This window comes from Furipterus horrens, unplaced genomic scaffold (assembly GCF_987537825.1).
Source record: "Furipterus horrens unplaced genomic scaffold, mFurHor1.1.pri manual_scaffold_4, whole genome shotgun sequence".
NCBI lineage: Eukaryota > Metazoa > Chordata > Mammalia > Chiroptera > Furipteridae > Furipterus > Furipterus horrens.
In genome coordinates this window covers 39,464,891-39,484,438 of record NW_028327174.1, presented here as the reverse complement: position 1 = coordinate 39,484,438, position 19,548 = coordinate 39,464,891, and the positions used below count along the sequence as shown (strand labels likewise).

The 19,548-nt window shown below is 43.2% G+C and overlaps 1 long non-coding RNA gene across 5 annotated transcripts; it reads left to right on the top strand.

Moving 5' to 3' along the window:
* The first annotated feature begins 256 nt into the window (after positions 1–256).
* On the top strand, positions 257–19,268 carry LOC150011554 (uncharacterized). 5 transcript variants are annotated; one of them, XR_016510447.1, is made up of 5 exons: positions 257–428; positions 1,337–1,443; positions 9,623–9,750; positions 12,376–12,549; positions 18,790–19,268. It is a non-coding gene; the product is annotated as an uncharacterized LOC150011554 (long non-coding RNA). The 5 variants fall into 5 exon arrangements; XR_016510448.1 differs by lacking the exon at positions 18,790–19,268 and adding an exon at positions 14,338–14,790; XR_016510449.1 differs by lacking the exon at positions 18,790–19,268 and adding an exon at positions 12,787–13,018.
* Positions 19,269–19,548: the final 280 nt, after the last annotated feature.

The following is a 19,548-nucleotide window of genomic DNA, read 5'->3' as shown; positions in this document are numbered from 1 at the left end:
CAGGCCTGTTTCCAAATACTTTTACCCCCTACCATCTGGATGGCCCCGTGCCTTTTTTCCGCCCTGGAACTCCTCCTAACAGAAATGCTCAGGTTCTTGAGGGGCTCACAGGCGCTCCCTCCCCATGGCCATGGGTCACGACCCCGTCATCTATGGAGGGTCTTGTCACACAGCCAAAAATTATTGGACTCAGAGAACCGGAAAGATTGGTCCAGCCCCTTCTTTCATTATTCTGATTAGAAACAGCCCCAGAGGTGACGTGATTTGCCCGAAGTCGCACAACTTCCTGGAACTAGAAACCAATCGGAAGACTTCCATGCTGCTGTTCTTTCCGCTGTTATCGGGTTACGTCGGAGCCCAAGGCTCTGCTTTTGAAAGCACAGAGGTCGGCCGCGGAGAGCCAGCAAAGGAACGCTCGCCCGGATTTGGTAACTGCTTATGGCAGAGGATGAGAGGATGGGGTGATGCAGTGTGTAACCTGCTCCTCCGACACGCCCCCCCCCAAAAAAACCCATCATGTGTACAATTTTTAAATGGCTTTACAAGGTCATGAATTTTAGTGAGTACATCTTCCGGCGGGGCTGGGAACTTACCTGTTTTGTTTACCCAGCCAAGTGCCTAATGCGGAGTAGGTGCTTAATAAACATGTGCCACCTGGAGGCCTGCACGGCCGGATGCACCCGTCTTGTCACAGAGATGCAGGACTGGGGGAGCCAAGCCCCACGTGGGAGGCATGTGAAGGCCCTTCCAGTTTTTCTCAGTTATTATGGCTCTACAGTGAATGTCCGTTGTTCATAAATCCTTGACTGCATCTCTTGGTTATTTCCTTGGGATATTTTCCTGGAAGTGGGATGACTGGGTTGAAGGCTATGCACACATTTAAGGCTCTTGATTCAGAAAACCTCCCGCAGTTCACAAGTGAGTCAGCGAACTGGCCCAAGCTGGGTATGATCAGGCTTCACTTTTCTTTTGTTTTTGACAGTCTTGACAAAATGAAAATATTGTCTTTGCCTCTCTTTGTAGTAGGTGGAGATTGAACTAATTTTTAAGAAACACTCATGGAACCTAGGGAGGGCCTGTGTGGGGCAGGAGACCCATGAAACTAGGCACCTTCTACCCAGTGTGGTGAAAGCAAAGAGCACCTGTGTTTGGGGTGATTAGACCTGAAGATGTAAACACCTGAGCCTTGCCAGAGCGCTCACCGCGCCCCACTCCCGCCCCCGCCCAGCCAGGGAAGAGAGCTGTGGCTTACTTGCTTTTCCTGTGTTTATTTTCATTTCCTGATGACAACTAAATGTTATCGACCAAGTGAAAAACCTGTATACGTATCTTTAAGGGCATCAAAAAAGGGCAGACATGGAATACAACGATTTCAACTTCAAGTCCTGGAGAAGTGGGAGGGGTCAGTGGTGAACTTTGGAGGATGTTGCCAGAAGGTGAGAGGTAAGTCCCTGGGGCCCGCTCCCCGCACGGCCGGGAGGGGGGGCTCTGGAGGCTGCTGTTCTGTGTGGAGCTGACAAGGCCCGAGGTCCCTGAGGACCCGGAAGGGGCTTTTAATGGACTTTTCAGGATCAAAGTTCCGCCGCCAGGGACAAAGGCAAGTGGTGAGGAAGCGGGGGGCAGCGGTGCAGCCCGGGCTGTGATCCCGGAGCGGTGAGAAGGTAGCCTTGGCGTTTTCCCAGAGAAGAGGCGTGGGTATTAAACAATGAGGGCCTCTCACTCCATCAGAGCCAGGAACTGTCCCCTTGGGCTGCAGATAGCCCCTGGGCTCCTTTGCAGACCATACCCAGCAGGATAACTGGTCTGCAAATGTTGACAGTTTTATTTACACATCTAGCTCTCACTCTCAACTCAATTTATAGTCCTTCTTATAGTCATCAGCCGTTTCTTGATAATAAACATACAGGATGTGGTCTCTAGTTGTTTTTAAATTTAGTGGTGGAGTTTATTTTCTTTCTTTCTTTCTTTTTTTTTTAATCTAGGATTTTACACCAGCTTTATTGAGGAAAGAGGAGAAAGGGGGTTGGAGAGAAGAGGAAAGTCCTGAACCAACTGAAGGGCCCATAGGAGCAGGGAAAGGGGGAAAGGTGGTCAAGGGGAAAAGGAGAAAGAGGGAATGGACTCCCAGTCACGCACAAAGGCTCATAGAAATGACCACTATTTTCTTGATTGTGTTAAATTTCCTATTAAAGTCTGAAATTTAACAATCAGCTTCTAACAGCAATCTATGAATTTTCTGCCACTTTAATTCTTTAAAAACAAAACAGCTGAAGTCAAATATGAAACAGTAGTTCTTAGAGGTTTAAATGAATGATTGCAAAACCTTATCACATGTCAACATCACTTGGTGACTTTTTAACAAAATGACAGTTTCCCCAACTCCCTCTTGGGAAACTGATGTTATAGGGCTGAGACATAGACCCTGGAACTGGCATTTTTGAAAAAGCCTCCCAGGTGATTCTTAAGTTGCTGCTACACTTTGGGGCACTGATGTCTAAATGTGTATGTGTGTCTGTGTTTAAACGGAGTTTGTGAATGGCAGTTGTAACTTCTAAAATATTAAATAATATTTTGCATTTCTGGAAAACATCCCTCTCCACCTCCGTCCTCACACACCATGGGCTCCAACTCACTGGGCGGTGGTTGGTCCTTACCTAAGTTCCGTGATGCTGCTCCCACTACCCAGTGTTCTCTCTGGTGTCCTGTGACTCCTCTCTGCCAGCATATTTCAGGCTTTTCCGAATAACAATTGACCTTTCTTCTTATATTGTCTTTCAAAGCACTGCTGCTGTTCAGAGAACAGGGAAATGGACCCTGGGCCATACTATCCACTCCCACAACTGGCATTTGGGTGCTTGTGACTCAAACCCATGTCTCTCACTGTTTCTTTGGGAAGCTCTCCAGATCCCCACATGTTAACTGCCTGCTAAACATTGGATGTCCCACAAAGCACCTCAAACTCAATATTTCTCAAATCTTAAGTTTCTAGTGTGGGGGCTAAAAAAACAAAACCAAAAAACTTTCTTCCCACTTTCTAAGTTCTGGCTGGGCTGACAAGTTAATAGAGACAGATTGACAGGAGAAAATCAAAGTTTAATACATGCAAATTGGGAATTCAGGTAGGCATGAAAATTCCGAAGAGAAGCAGCATAGGGTATAGAAGACATTTTCAGAACAAAGGAGAAAAAGGCAAGGGATGGGCTTGGGGGTGGCCGTGCAGTATTATATTTCGTAAGTGAGAATGGGCAATTTACAGGTAGTTGAGGAAGAGCGGAACGCACTTGGCAGAAGAATCCTTGTTCGGCGACTCAGAAACAATGGGACATGGGGTGTCTCACAGGCACCTGTCTGAACCCCTCTTGTTTACCACATTTAATTCAAATGAAGCTAAGGCCACATCCTAAGATCTCCTTCCTGAAGCTGTTTGTCTGAATCTCTTGGGCACTAAGGGGGAGGGTCAAAGTCTGCCTCTGAGTCTTGTTTCTTAATAAACGGCTTAAAGTCGGTATCCCAAAAAGTAGCTTCAGGCTGTCAGAACTTCGGTTCCCATCACTCGCATACTTGTCCTTTGTGTGCCGTACTTCAGAGGGTGGGCAGAAACCTGGGGGTGACCATTCATTCTTTTTTCTTTTTTTTGTAGATTTTATTTATTTATTTTTAGAGAGAGAGGAGAAGGGAGGGAGAAAGAAGGAGAGAAACGTCCATGTGTAGTTGCCTCTCACACTTCCCCAACTGGGGACCTGGCCTGCAACCCAGGCATGTGCCCTGACTGGGAATCGAACTGGCAACCCTTTGGTTCACAGGCCAGTGCTCAATCTGCTGAGCCACAACAGCCAGGGCCCCATTCATTCTTTTAAAGCCATTCTTCTGGGCACTGGGGATCCCAGAGGTTACACACTAAAAATCTCTGCCCTCACTGAACTTGTATTTTACAGAGAGGTGATAGATGATAGCAATCAGTCCTTAAATCTAATGGACCCTAGTCTTTAATTTCTCTAGACTTAATTTTGCCTCTTCAGTCACTGCTGTAGTTCAACATTCCCCTGAAGGCCTCCTTCTTTTTCTCTCTTTGACTTCCTCCAGTCCATTCTCCCCACAGCAGTATAATCTTTCTAAGTCCAAATCTTAAATTTTAGCTTCCAGCTTTAGCTTCCATCCCTCCCAGATAAAGTCCACCTTCACAAATCTGGGCTGAAAGGTTTTACCCCTTTGGGACCTGGCTGGCCTCTCCACCCACAGGAACCACTCTGTGCTCAGGGACACTGAATTAGGGCTGCAGTCACTGCACCTGCCCTTCCCCCACTCCCCCCTCCCCTCCTGCCTGGTTGACTGCCGTTCACTGTTCCGGTCAGCCTCCAAGATGGCCCCATTGATTTCTGCCTCCTAGGGTTCCTGCCCTTGTGTGTGAGCTGAGTTTCCTGATATGATTCTGAAGAACAGATTATGGCAGAGAGATGGGATGTCACTCTTGACATTAGGTTCCTTAAAGACTGTGGCTTCTTTTCTTGGGGCTTTCTCTCACTGGCTCTGTGGTAAGACAGCTGCCACATTGTGAACTGCCCTGTGATAAGGGCCGCGTGACAAGGGACAGAGGGAGGCCTGCAGCCCACAGCTGGGAGGAAATGACTCCTACTAGCTACTGTGTGAAGGGCTTGGAATCCGCTCCTCCACCAGTTGAGCCTGCAGCTGAGATGGAAGACCTTCAGCCAAGGAGGCACCTACTAAGCCAACACCTGGATTCCTGACGCAAAGAAACTGTGAGATAATAAACATCTGCTGTTTTAAGCAGCTATATTTTTGTTAATTTGTTACATGGAAATAGATAAGTAATACCACCTGTGTACCCCTGCCCGTCCTCCACACCAAATTCAGTGCCCTGCTAGAGCCAGTAGGCTTCCCACCTGCCATCTCCAGTACTTTGCCGTTAGTATTATAATTAGGGATTTGTCCATATCTCCACCCTCCAGACTGTAGGCTCTGTAGGGAAAAGAAGGAAGGGAGGAAAGAAGGTCACATTTTCCTTCTCAAGACTGAATCCCTGCTCTGCTTCTGGCCTCACCTTTATCCACCCACAATGTCCACAGGCCAGCTAGAGCCAAGTCTCCCTGCCCGATCTCCCCAGACATACACGCATGCACACGCACATGCAGCCTTACACCCACGTGCATACAAGGCCTGCATGCACACTCAGACGCTTTGCGCCCTCTGCTCCTCTACTCAGGAGGAGGGTGGGCGGAGCCGCTCCTTGCCCCTTTCACACACCCTCATGCTACACTTTCATGGCTTTTCTGTATGAAAGGTGGGGAGACAGAGCCACCCCAAGTACTGAGCCTTCCCCCTTTGAATTGTCCAGTTCCTCCACCCTTATTTCCAGGCAACAGAACTGTTCAAGGAGTTCCTGAAAAAAAAAAAAAAGAAAGAAAGAAAAAGCACTAGTGCTTCTTGCCACTTTCATTTTCTGATGACTCAACCTATAGGCCACTCTCTCTGACCCAACCTTGAGATCTGAACAAGATGCCGCCTCTGTGTACCTGGAGTCTGTGGCACCGCCCTCCAGACAGGTTAACAGTACTGCCCTGCGGGCTGAGCTTCACTCTCCTGGGCTTTGCTAGAGGGAGGGCAGCTGTGTCCTCCTGGTGGCCCTTCTGCTACCCCGTGCCAGCTGTCCGCTACAACTGTGGCACCTTCCCTGGTCCCCCCCACCTCCTCCCTACCCCCCACCCCCGTGGCCACAATCTGCCGGCGCGTCTATTGTGCCCAAGTAGGATGAATGAGTGTTTGAGAGACACGCCTGGGTATGAGCACACCTCTGTCTGTTCGAGAAAAAAAGCTTCCAAATACCACTGCACCCTATGGTGTGTGCTTCTGTCTGCTCTGCCCTGCTCCAGCATTCGCAGCAGTTTTCCTCTTGGCCTTTCTGCCTGCAATTGCTTTCTGCTCTGCTGCTCCCTGTTGCTGAGACAGTTATGCCCATCAACTGTGCTCTAGACATGTGAGGGCCAGAGGTCTGCTTTCAAATTTGAGTTCTGCCATTTATGATTTTTGACCCTGCTTGTGTTACCTGGCCATCCTAGGCCTCACCTTGGATTGGTCTGAAAATAAGCTGTTTCCCCAGTTGTTCTGAAATGAAAATGCATGGCATGTAGTAGTAGCAAGTGTTCAATAAATGCTTCTTGTCATGTGTTTTATATTATTTTAAAATTGATTTTTAGAGAGAGAAGCATCGATTTGTTGTTTCACTTATTGATACATTCATTGGTTGATTCTTCTGCATGCCCTGACTGGGGATTGAACCAGCAACCTTGGTGTATTGGGATGATGCTCTAACCAGCTGAGGTATCCAGCCAAGGCCTTGTCATGTATTTTAAAAGTTCCTTAACAATCATTGTAATTTTTCCCTTGGAAATATATAAAGCAAAAGAATATTTTTGATGTCTAAAATGTTGACAAAGTGTCACATTAGGGTTTTTTTTGTTTGTTTGGCAGTGGATGGAGTAGGAGGAGGTTGAGGGTGACATTAGGGGATCACTATTTTATTGGTTTTTAATCTGACTCTCTTGCCTCTGCTGTTCTGGGGTAATGCTCTGGAAACCAGCTGCTCAAATGCCTGAGGAGTGGATGTGCCCAAACCTGCACTGACTCCCAGGTGGTAAGGTGTTTTTCATATTTGTATTCAGCTGTCTGAGCCTCTGCTTCGGCCCTGTCACTGATGAAAGGGAAGTGCCCAGGTCAATGAGAGCCCATAAAATGCAAGGACTAAATAACATGCTGCACATGCTCTGCCATTATCATCAGATACACAGACTTAAGACCCGCATATATTACTCAACTTCCAGATCAACAAACACTTGTCTTCAAAAATTACATGTATCCAACTTTCTTTTCATTGCCCAAAGTAGACACAGTGGCTAGGACAGTAAGTCATGGGTTTCAACAGTCTTTTCCAATCAGTCAAGGTTATGGTCTGGTGTGTGTTAGTGCCTGACTTTAAACAGAATCAGAAGAAGACACAAACACATTATGTTGACATTTTTAGATATTAAAATCAATGAGAGAAATGTCTGTACCCACAGAAAACCCATTATTGCAACATTGCAACTTTTTCTCAACAGTGTAAAAAAATTACAATAGTTCTGTAAACTATAGTTTAGTCAAGAGCCCATCAGAATTTGAGTTCTAAAGTCTACACACTACCTCCCTGGTAGCATAAAAAGGAAGAAGTATAAAAAAATATCTTGACAGTGGGAGAGGTAATTTGGCATTTTGTAAAACTAAAATCAGCCTTTTGAACAACACTGCAAAGGGCACCTATTTTCAGCCAGTCTCCATCAATGATGTCTGAACTTGCCCTCCACCAGAGCCCCTTAGAATTGTTTGCCATTTAAACCGATAAATACCAGTCATCATGTATAATAATTGGTAAGGCACTTCAAGAAAGCAAAATAAAGATGTCAGGGAAGGAGGCTGACAGTGTTTGAATGGTTGCTCAAGCAGGACTGTGTTACTCTATTTAGGTCATAAAGTCCAAGGTTCTCAGCTTTGAAGGTCCCCAGGCCCCTTATTTTGCTGTTTTGGAGATTATCACTCAGGTTCACAGTGGGAGCTAATAGTAACCAAACTCCTAAGAGACTGATGTGCAAGCCAGCTGCCAATTTGTAGTTTCACAGGAAGAAATACACTGCCAAGAAGACCAGATGGTCAGCACAGTCACCCTTCTGGGCTAGGTGTGAGGCAGTGGGAAGGTACTAGTTAAACTGGGATCATAGAAGTCAGAGGCCAGAGTTCAAGATCAGGATCTTGGAGGTCAAGAGACCCTTTATTATTCTGATAAGTGAAAATTCAGGTTATAGAACTGTATGTACAATGTGATGCCAACTTTATTAAAAGGTTAAAAAAAAAAACAACCTGTAAGACACGTAATGATGACAGCATTTATAATCTGGATAATGGCATGATGAGCAATTTTTCTCTATTTTTTATCTCCACTTTAAAATTTTTCCTCAAAATAATTATGAGGTTTTTTTTTGAGAAGAGTAAACAAAGGATAAATGGAATGTCAACATTAGATACTTCATTAAATAAATCATGAAAATCTATATGAAATGCTAGGTAGTCATTAAAAATCATGTTGTAGAAGAGTTTTTAATGCTCAGGAAAGTAACAGTTAATATTTCTGAGGTTCCTAACAATGTGTTAGGCATTGTTCTGTGGCTTTATTTGTATCTGAACTCATTTATTCATGTAACAAGACTACAAAGCAGATGAGTAACCTGAGGCAGAGCAGTGTTAAGAAACTCTCCCAAGGTCACACAGCTGACTCCAAGGTCAGTTTCCTTTTTCATAACATGAGTTCCCTTCCTGACATTAGCTCATCAGGTTGATATGTGACTTAAAGGAGATAATGAATATGAAGAAAATAATCCAGTATCCAGAATGCTGGATCAACCGACTTCAGCTCACAGGCTAAATTCACCCCTTCTACCTGGTTTTGCATGACCCATGAGCTCAGAATTGTTTTCACAGTTTTGAATAGCTGAAAAAGTCAAAAGGGGAATAATATTTCATGACACATGAAAATTATATAAAATTGAAAGGTAAGTGTCCAAATATAAAATTTTATGGGGACCCTGCCATTCATTATTGTCTGTGGATGCTTTTCTGGCTGGGAGGAGTAGTGTGACTGTGTATGAACTGCAAAACTCAAAATATTTATTCTCTGACCCTTTACAGAAAAAGTTTGCCAAAGCCCCAGTTGAGGTCCAACTCTGTTTATAACGGTTATATGAAGACAGGCTTTTATTAATCAATTAATGTAGCAGTTTCCAGCCTTTCTTAGGTGCTCCATTGCCCTTCCCAAACTGTTCTGTTTCACAGTTGCAGCTTATCTTGTAGAAAAATGTAGGATTTATATATATATATATATATTTTTAAATATTTATTTATTTATTTATTTATTTATTAGAGAGAGGGGAAGGGAAGGAGAAAGAGAGGGAGGGACTGAACCTGCAACCCAGGCATGTGCCCTGACCAGAAATCAAACCAGCAACCTTTTGCTTCGCAGAATGATGCCCAATCATCAACTGAGCCACACCTACCAGGACAGAAGTTTATGTTATTTTGAAATGCATACTGTGTCTCATATGTTTGTGTTTATATGAATGACTTATTGAATTAATACAACAATCCTGTGACACTTCTATTATGATCCTATTTTTACAAATGAAACTGGGGCCCATAAAACTTAATGTGCTGAAAAATTATACAGTTTAGGGAGTGGCAGGAATAGCAGTTTTCTGGGGTGAGTTCAGTGAGTGTGTTCACTACACACGCACACTGCCTCCCTGGGCCTCTCTGCTTTGTTTATTCTGCTCTGTATGACCGTTGGTCACTTCCTGTTTGGGGCGGGCACCCCGCTCCCACGCAGAAAGTAAACATCAATCCCACATCTACCAAGGTGGGTAGCTAATTCTCTGGTCAACTACAATTTACTAATGGGTGAAAGCTAACTTCAGTTACTCCTTCCTCTCCTAGGTAACAATTTAATTTCAGTGGATTTTAACTCCATTCTTTAATCTCAGTATATTTTTGCTACATTTAACCTACATCACTATCTTTGTTGAAGGACTCTGCTGGTGGACATTCTCAGCGGGAAGAGAGCACAATGGCAGGTTGATGGGAATTTCTATTTGGAAAGATGTGACTCCATTGAAATCACACTACGCAGACTTCCACCTTTCCACGGGCGCTGATGTAAGCCTGTCCGTAGTCATTTTTACAAAGTGAAAAATGTTTTTTCCTTTGTACTTTTGCATTTGGGTGCCTCACGCTGGCTGGTAATGCCAACTGGTAGCAAATGAAAGACCCACAGATAATGTCAAATTCAATAACACAGTGTTTATTTTGAAGTAAACCTTGTTGCTATATTCTTCTTTCATGTAGAATCTGGACTTATTTTGCTCTGTTATCATAGTCCTTCCTAGACTGTTACTTCAAGTCAGTCTTTTCTCTTCTGGGCACGTTTAACTTCCCCTCCGCATGTGGCCACTCAGGAGCCGGGGCACAGCCAGGGGAAGAGAGTGCGGCTCTGTTTGCCAGCACTGGCTTTGAAGGAACACTGTCCAGTGGCCGTGCTTACAGGACGTATACACAGTAGTACCTCTGGGGACCCAGTCAGAGGGCCCTAAAGACTCAGGTGAAGGTGTCTTACAGAGTTGCTGTTTTCCTGGAATAGCAAGTTTTCAACAGTAAACAACTAAAGAAACTCATTAGGAAAGGCATATTTTACCTCCTTTTCTGTCATCTTTATAATAGAGGATTCAATCAAATTTAATTTATTCAGCCAGGTGCCTGTGGAAGCAGCCTCGTTTGTTTGGCTTTGTTTTCACAAAATCCCTTGTCAACTGTGTTCCCAGTGTCAGTGAGCTAATCCTGCCCCTCTGTCAGATCCACGGCAGACAAAGGCCGCTAACATGGTCTCCACAATGAGAACGGCAGAGGATCTATTAATGTGTCAGTTGCCTGTGAATTATGGCCAAGATATTTCCCCAACATATGGCACAAGGTTATCACATTGTAAAAGCAACTCATTTGAAGCCAAGCATCCATGCACACATACAGACATTCAAAACTAGTTAGTGGTACAGAAACATTATGCCCAAGGACAAGTATTCTTGGGAATTTGAAGCAACCACTGAATTATAATAGAGTTAATCTGTTGAGAGTATTTTAACTTCTATAGGATAAAAATTAATTAGAGATAAAATCAGAGCAGCTTTTAGAAATACAGGAGCAAAATGGCCACATTTAGTGTTTGTTTGTTTTTTTACTATGAAAAATAGAAGCATTTATTGAAGAAGATACAAAAAGTATTGTACATAAGACAATGACACATCAGTCCCCTTCAATGTAGCTACCTTGGAACTCTACACAGTTCTTCCAGCATCTCTTCTATGGTTCAAAACACTCTGCAAACACTTTTAGTTCTTGTTCTCCATTAGGACTGAGGGTGGGGTCCATGGGCAGGAAAGAATGCTATGATCAGAGTCCATTTTATCCATGAAGACATTTCAGTGGAAAGGAACAATGTGATGTCATGAAGACAGATGTCACCAGGCCTTCCAACAGCCCCTCCAGATGGGCCCAAGAGGTTTGGCTTTCACCTTTGTAGATTCATAATCTTAAATTAGCATCCCAGAGTTAACCGGACTCAGATACTAACTCACTAACAAAACTTGAAAATGGGAATGCATAAAATAGAATGCTACATTATTTATTCCCAGTGAGAACTATAATTTCCCAACTTAACAGGTATTGAGTCAGTGTAGTCAAAGGATTCTCTCCCTGTCAGTTAAGAGAGGCCAAAAGCAATCTGTTCCTGTGTTAGCCAAAGCTCTCCCTGGGTTATGTGCCTTGGGGGACCATGTTTGCTGGGTGGAGAGGATTCTGCACAGTGGAGCAGATTCAATGGTAATGGTGTCGCTTTCTCCTTCCAGACTCGTGGACTAAGTCTTGAACCCCCACAGAGGGAGGTATAGTCAGAAGCTGGTTGGAAAATGTAGGGAGGTTTCATGAGAAACTACATGGGATTCTGAGCCCAGGAGACAAAAGGCCATTTAGAGTTGGGTAAGGGGCCATATAGTAGTTTCCTAGGGCTGCTGTAGCAAAGGTCCACAAACTGGGTGGCTTAAAACAGCAGAATTTTTTCCTCACAATTCTGGAGGCTGGATCAAAATCAAGGCATTAGTAGGGCTGGTTCCTTCTGAGCGTGCTGAGGGAGATCTGTACCATGCCTCTCTCCTAGCTTCTGGTGACAGCTGGAAATCCTTGGCATTCCTTGGCTTGTAGGTCACTGCAATCTCTGCCTCCATCTTCACATGGTGTTCTTCCTGATAAAGACTGTCCTTGACCTACTTCAGTCAGGTTCCTCAGAACTCTACTCTCAAATGAGGCCTTGACTTTTGGAGTTCCCTGTCCTTCTTTGCATCACCCAGTTTTAGCCGGAATCCCCTACCCTCAGTATCTGATTACCCTCAATATCTTACTGGGCTCCTCATCCGCCACCTTCCCTCAGATAATGTCTGATCGCCTTGCCCTGCCTTCAGCAAGAATCGTGTTAAGTGAGTTCACCAATAAATCCCTCCTTACCCTGCTGTTTCCTTTTAGGAGTTTTCCATCCACTGACCCCCACCCTGTTCTTTGGCTGTAAATTCCCACTTTTCCTGGTTGTGTTTGAAGTCAAGCCCAATCTCTCCCTCCTGTTGTAAAACCCCATTGCAGTGGCCCCTAACCTATCTCAGTAGTACCCCTGAATAAAACCCACCTTACCACTGTTTAACAAGTCATGAGTATTTTCTTAAAGATTTTATTTATTTTTAGAGCGAGAGGAAGGGAAGGAGAAAGAGAGGGAGAGAAACATCGATCAATTGCCTTTCACACATGCCCCGACCTGGGACCGAACCCTCAACCCAGGCATGTGCCCTGAGCAAGAATCGAACCAATGACTTATCGCTTTGTGGGACGATGCCCAACCACTGAACCACACCGGTCAGGGTGAATATTTTCTTTTTATAAGGATACCTGTTATATTAGATTAATGGCTCACCCTGCTCTAGTGTGACCCCATCTCAACTAGTTATATCTGCATCCTAAGGTACTAGGGGTTGGGATTTCAATGCATCTTTTAAGGGAACACAATTCAACCCATAACAGGCAGCCTCACTATTTCTGTATAAAACATAGGATGGTGGACATTCTCATGTTGCCTCATACACTTTATCCCTTCTTCAGGTATGCACCACCCTCTTCCTGTCCTAAGGGAGATTATAGTCATATGTTTCAATGTTTTGGTCAACAATGAACTGCACATAGATGGTGGTCCTGTAAGATTATAATGGAGCTGAAAAACTCCTATTGCCTGGTGATGTAGGAGCCCTTGTGACTTTGAAACACAACATATTGCCCCCATGTTTGTTGGGGTGCTGGTGTAAACAAACCTACTACATTGCCAGTTGTGTAAAAGTATAACATATACAATTCTATGCAGTACCTAATAATGATAATGATAATAAATGACTATGTTACTGGTCTATGTATTTACTATACTTTATATGGTTATTTTTAAAGGGTACTCTTCCTACCTATAAAACAAGTTTGCTATATGCTGTGTTACGCCGCAGGCAGCAGCCTCATACATTTCACATTTACTGCGCCTCTTAATTGTATAATTTTCTCTCATACTTGATTTAACCTTGTGTTGTTGTGTACAGTAACATACTGTTCAGACTTGTAGCCTAGAAGCAATAGGCTATACCATATAGCCCAGGTGTAGTGGGCTATAACATCTAGGTTTGTATAAGAGCACTCTATGATCTTTGCACAACAAAATCACCTAATTATGCATTTTTCATTGCCATTAAGTGGCATGTGACTATATTCCCCACCACTCCAAACTTGGGAATCCACACCTTGGCTATACAGTACTGAATGTCACCCAAGCAAGGCATGTGGCTGGTTGGTCAACTAACACTATTCCTTTGGATTTTTCTAAGTAGAGATGGCAGGGGAAAGCTCTTCCTCTCTGGGATGCAGAACTTGGACATGAAGTCTTGGACCTGTTGCAGCAGGTCCCAATTCATGGACCCAATACATAGAAAGAACTTGTCTGTAGTTAGAGAAAATGAATATTACAGAGCAGGAGGAGAGGAGCTGAGATGAAGAGCAGAGAGTGGGAGCCAGAGAGCTGGGAGATTCTGCTTCTAGATTTCTCCAGGGCTCAGGGCTGGCCTTTCCAGGGTCATGAGAACTAACCAGGCCTCCTTTGTGTTCAAACTAGTTTGAGTTGGTGTTGTGAGCAAGTGTTTTGCAATATAGTCTGTCCTAACAAGTCAGCCCTCGGTCCCTGCTCCGGTCATCTGACCCAGGCCTTAAGAACAAAAAGCGCTGAGTTGCCTATACAACCACCAGCACTACAGGTGACCCCTGGTACCTAGTGATAACAGCAAGTCAACACAAGTGCCCATGCTATTCACTCAGCTTTTATTAATGCAAATTCAATCAAAGTTCATCGTAACCTAATAACAATAATAATCACTCAGAAACAATCAGCAATAACACCACACAAGAGAATTGGGAGATAACAATCTGGAGTCCCAAGAGTCCAGATCTTGTCCAGGTCCGGGAGGCAACGAGGGGATCGATGTCTTGCAAGGTGGAGTCAGGGGGATGATCTGAAGTTCTTTGCTTTTATGCTTCTTTTGGTTGCAAAGTCATGTTGATTTTGTGCAATTTCTCGTAAACATGTTCTTCTTAATTTGGTTAAGCACATGTTATTTTCCTCAGTCCCAATAGGCACCTGTAGCTCTCTGAGAGAATGGTGTTACCCCCTTCAGATGAGCACATGTTGTTGACCATGCTGCACTGTGCATGCTGAGGGGCTGCGGCTTCCCCCTGCGTCATTGCTCTACTGCACATGCTCTAAACACGGCTTCAGGTCCTGCTCTCCAGAGTCCGTTCTATCACTTGGAACGAAAATAGTGAAGACCAAAGAGACAGAGCTTTAAGTGGATCCTGGAGGGCTTTACCATTTGTGAAAGCCCCGAGGAAGGCCTCTTGGAAAGAATAACATCTGCCTAGGGGATCAGAGGAATTGGGTGGAGAAGTGGACTGGAGGCTGAGGTGTGAGACTCTTCAGAGGAGCCACCAAATTAGGAATTTTGATGTTAAAGCTCAGCTGGACTTGATTATGCCCTCATGAGACTTGAAGATATTTGAATTTTTAAAAATTGATTGATTGATTGATTTTATTTTTTTATAATTGTAAGATATTTATTTTAAATATATATTTTATCAATTTTTCTATTACAGTTGTCCCAATTTTTCCCCCTTTGCTGCCCTCTACCCGGTACCCCCTTCCCCCCCAGCAAGCACCCCCTTAGTTCATGTTCATGGGTCATACATATAAGTTTTTTGGCTACTCCATTTCCTATATGTACTGTGCTTTATCTCCCCATGGCTACTCTTTAACTACCAATTTGTACTTCTCAATCCCTGCACCTTTTCCCCTAATCTCCCCCTTCCCCTCTGATAACCCTCCAAATGATCTCCATATTTATAATTCTGTTTCTGTTCTGTTTGTTTGCTTAGTTTGTTTTTTAGATTCAATTGTTGATAATTGTGAATTTATTCCCATTTTAATGTTCCTAGTTTTGATCTTCTTCTTTTTCTTAAATAAGTCCCTTTAACATTTCATATAATAATGGTGATGGTGAACTCCTTTAGCTTTATTGTGTCTTGGAAGTTTGATTTTAGAGAGAGAGAAAGAGAGAGAGAGAGCAATTGATTTGTTGTTCCACTTATTTATGCATTCATTGGTTGATTATTCTATGTGCCCTTACCAGGGATCAAACCCACAACCTTGATTGATTGATGGAGTGATTTTATTTTTTTATAACTGACAAAACTGTAAGATATTTATTTTTTAAATATATTTTATCAATTATGCTATTATAGTTGTCCCAATTTTTCCCCCTTTGCCACCCTTTACCCGGTGTATGAGGATGATGCTCTAATCAGCTGAGCTACCCGGCCAGGGCTGGAGCTATTTGGGCAAGAATTGAGAGGCAAGTATTGAAAGAGTACTTGTTGAACCTAGAATCCTAGCAAGGGGGATCTGCACAATCTACACTGAAATATTTACTGGCGTCAGACTCTAATGTCTGTTTCCACAGTAGAATAGGCCTATCAGGAGGACATTAATTTATTTATCATTCAACAAATATTTATTAAGTTATTATGTCTCAGGCGTGTTAGTAAGGATGAGTATACATGATACACAACAGACAGGTAGATTTTTGCTCTCATGGAGCTTTTCAGTCTATGGTTAAAAAAAGACATTTAATAAATATACTGGTAAATGTATGATTACAAATTGTAGTGATTAGTACAAAGGAAATATTATGAGAAATAATTATGATGGGCCTATTAATTTAGGTTGTTTTGCATTTTTGTTAATTTTTTTCATTTACAGTTTACATTCAATATCATTTTGTATTAGTTTCAGGTGCAATGAGGGACATATTTTACTTTTTTTTTAAATTGAATTTAGAGGGAGAGAGGAAGGGGGAGAGAAAGATCGATCAATTTGTTGTTTCACTTATGTATGCATTCGTTGGTTGATTCTTGTATGTGTCCTGATCAGGGATTGAACCCACAGCCTTGATGTGTTGGGATGATGCTCTAACCAACCGAGCTACCTGGCCAGGGCGAGGGATCTATTTTAGATTGGAAGGTTAAGTAAGGCCTCTTTGAGGAGAGAATATTGAGACCTGAAGGTAAATAGAAATCAGCTAGGCAACAAGTGTATGGGTGAGAGGAATGATAAGGCAAGGCAGGAAAAGGAAAGAGAACTCTATGCAAAGAAAATAGTGTATGCAGAGTGCCTGCAGCCAGAAAGGGCTTGCCTAGAAATGAAAGAGAAGCTGCTGAAGTATAATTAGGGAGGGAAGAGAATGTCTTGCAAAGAGCCTGGAAAGATAGGTGAATAACCTGTGTAAGGATTCTAGGTTCAACCCTAACTGCTACTGAAGAATTTTAATTAATGTTCCAAATTACCTTTTTTAAAAAGAATGGATTGAAGAAGGACAACAGAGATAAGAGAGCCCAGTTAGGAGGCTGTTTGCAATAGTTTAGAGGAGGGAATATGAAAACTTAGACTAGGTGATAATGGAGAGACTGCATGTGAGATACATGTTGCAGGTAGTGCCATTAACTAAACTAAGAATAGTGAAGAAAGATGTTGCAAGAAGCGTAAGGAAGATCAAAGAGTGATGTTGGTTTTCATGTGTTTGGTGTAAGATGCCTGTAAGGACTTCTAAGTAGAGATATTAAATGCTAGTTGGATATGTGAGTCTCACATGCTATATGGAAGTTCTGGGCTGGGGGTATAAGTCGGTCGCTGGAAAAAACAATAGGAATGCATGACACTGCCTAAGGAGAGGGCCTAGGGATTGTGATAGGAGGGACTCCTTACACTTAGTTGTTGGGCACAAATCAGTGTTACCAAAGGAAACTGAAAAGGTACAACCAGCAGTGGCAGAAAAACCAAGAGAGAGCAGTGTCTCACACTCAAAAAAGAGAGTGTTATAAGGAGCCACTGGTCACATGGATCAGTTGCTGAGACGTCCAGCAGGATGAAGATTGAAAAGTGTTTATTGGATTTGACAAACAAACAAAGGCTTTTGATGACTTCATCAAGAGTTCTCTCAGGGCAGCCAGACTGGAATGGCTTGAAGAGTGAATGGGAGGTGGGAGATGCAGTTGGGAAACGTAGACAGTGCTTTCAAAACCTCTATTTATGATAGGGAGCAAAGAAATGAGCCAGTAACTCAAAAGAGAATGTGAGGTCAAGAGAGGTAGGATTTAATGGTGGGAGACACTGGAGCCTATCTGAATGCAAATGGGAGTAATTCCAACCAAACAAGAGGATGTAAAGGCACAGGAGTACCAGACAGGTTCCCAGAGAAGGCCTGAGAGGGCTAAGGTGGGCAACAGCAGCCTCTCTCTTCCCTCTGCTTTTGTTGCTGACCGACAAGTGTCCCTCCAGACCCTACCCCTCTGATGGACATAAAAATGCTTCATTTGCATTAATATTTTTCACTTTCTTCATTTAAACTGTGGGCCAAAATCTTTAAAGGCGAGAGAGCATATCTTTGTGTTTGTTCCATTGCATTTTGATTTTATAGTTTAGTCTTTGGGGAAGTATTGCTGTCTTCCTCAGGTATTATGCTGATGAGAAATTTTCTCTCCAATGTACCAACCCTGTTCTGTAGGTGTTTGCCTAAGAGGTGTGATTGGAACAATCTAGTAAAACTTATCCTTGCCCCACAGTATCATTTAGTTAAAACTAATAATAATTAACTTAAGTATAGGTGTTACCTTTAATAAACATCTTAATTTCACAGATATTACCTCATTTAATCTTCATAAGAATTGTCAGGTAGGTTTTGTTATTATCTCCATTTAGAAGTGAAGTAACTGTGACCAGGAGGTATTAAGGGATTTGCAAGGTTACATGGCCAAGAAATGGCAGATCCCGGCTAGTCTAAACCCCAAATTTCAAGAGAAGCTCTAGCTGGATATTTAAACATGTAGTTTCATGGCCTTGAGATTGCTGTAGAAGATGAGATAATCACAGATATTCCGAGCACACCCCTTAGCCATTGAGCCTTTAGGAAGATGAGCGGGGAGGAGGAATGGAAGCAGATTGTTTCTGAGCGCAAATGTCAAGCTTGCTCTGAAAGACACTAGTAAGTGTCTTGAATTCATCGTTTGGAAATCTCTCACAGATCAACTGTCATTCCACAAATTTCTGCTCATGTTCTTACAAGCTAAAATGAGACTAAGAAGCAATCTGGTTCCTGTGGACAATCAGACTGGAATTATGCATTTATTAACTGCAATTAACCAGGAACAGGCTTATATTATTACTGTCCTGGTTCCAACTCACAGAGGGAAGGGTAAAATAAAAGTTTCCCGCAACTTAATTTGCTGAGAATGGTGTTTGAAGTTGGAATGAGATAATGGATATGAAATCTCTCTGAAAATGGTTCAGCCTCAGAGACGGGTTTAACAGTGGGTGCACTGGGCACGCACCCTGGGCCCTGACTTCTGAAGGGCCCCACAAAACCCCAACTTTACACTTTTTTCTAATGACACTAAGTTGTTTCATTACTACGCTGCACAAAACATGGTGAACGTGTATTTTTATTTTCCTTGTCTCTTTTTTTTTTTAAGGGGCGCAATGTTTTCTTCTGTTCCCGGAGCCTCAACCGACCTTAATCCGCCTCTGGCCATGTTGCTGTGTGATGCACTTTGGGTGATGTTGAAAAGGAACTGGTGGCTCATGTTATTGTCCCAGAGCTCAGGACCTTGTGCCAGTGAGCCCGCCTCCTACCGGGAGATGACACAGGCTGCTGTGGCTCCCTGCACTCTCTCGCTGTAGTGCTCCATCTAGTGAGTGGCCCATTCCTCTTCCATCACAGCAAGGAGATTCAAATGGAAGGTGAACAGTGTCCTTCCGAAGCTATAAGGACAGTTCAGCAGCCCATGCTGATCCCCCCTTGTTTGTCCTAAGTAAACAGCTGTTGGGAGAAATATCCACCGTGTAGATAAGCTATAGCACTCCTCCATACACATGTATGACAGGCAAACTGAGAAGAGGCATCCCTTTCTCAGGGAGTTATCCGGTGTAAGCTACGTAGGTAGATAAAATGATAATTAATTTGTAATTATCATTTAAAGGTGCAGTATTTGGATTCAAAAGGACCAGGGTACAGTCCCATTTCGATCACTTACTCACTGTAAGATCTTCATTTCTCTCAAGTTCCTTTTGCTCAGTGATAAAATGGTTATGATGATACTCAGCTCACAGGGAGAGTGGGAAGTACAGAGATAACATAGGTCAAGTGCCTGCTGGTTTGTGTTCTACGGACCAATATCAAACATTAATTCCCTTCTCCCACAACCTCTACCTTAGGCATTGGTCCGCAGCTG